This window comes from Brassica oleracea, chromosome C9, assembly GCF_000695525.1.
Source record: "Brassica oleracea var. oleracea cultivar TO1000 chromosome C9, BOL, whole genome shotgun sequence".
NCBI lineage: Eukaryota > Viridiplantae > Streptophyta > Magnoliopsida > Brassicales > Brassicaceae > Brassica > Brassica oleracea.
In genome coordinates, this window is record NC_027756.1 from 50,222,367 (window position 1) to 50,223,080 (window position 714).

Genomic DNA, 714 nt, shown 5'->3' on the forward strand with positions numbered 1-714 from the left:
AAGCCTCGTTCTCGGCGTCTCAATATATAGAAAACGTTTCGTCGTAAAGCGATGTAAAATTACGACGAAGTTACCAGGCCCGCGTTTTTCGATTTACGACGAAATTACGTCGAAACGTCTGTTTACGACGAAGTTACCAGACCCGCGTTTTTCCATTTACGACGAAGTTACCTGGCCCGTGTGTTAACCATTTACGACGATTTTAAAACGCTTAACCCTAAACACCGAGAATGAAATCCCTAAACCCCAAAGTCACATATCATCTAACATCATATCTTCTTCTCTACTACTTCTTGCTCTTTCTCCAACTTAAACTCTAAAACCCTAAAACTCCAAATAATTTTTTAAAAACTAAAGAAATACATATTATATATAACAACATTTGTTACACATACATTAAGATGGTAAAAAAATAATATTATTTAAACATACGTTACAATAGAGAAATACAACATTTGTTACATATATTACATCACTCTAAATCGTTTTCGTTCTCATCAATATTACATCACTCTAAATCATTTTCGTTCTCATCACTATCATTACAATCATCATCGTCGCTTCTCTCGAACTCGTCTTCACGTGCTTCATCTGTCGCATCTTCGGGAATATCTTCATATTGAAAGTTTTGCGGGTCGATCAAAAGGATTTCATCAGTTGGTTGTTCTGGTACCTCAACTTCATTGATAGCGTCTTCTTCTTGCAAGGGCGGTT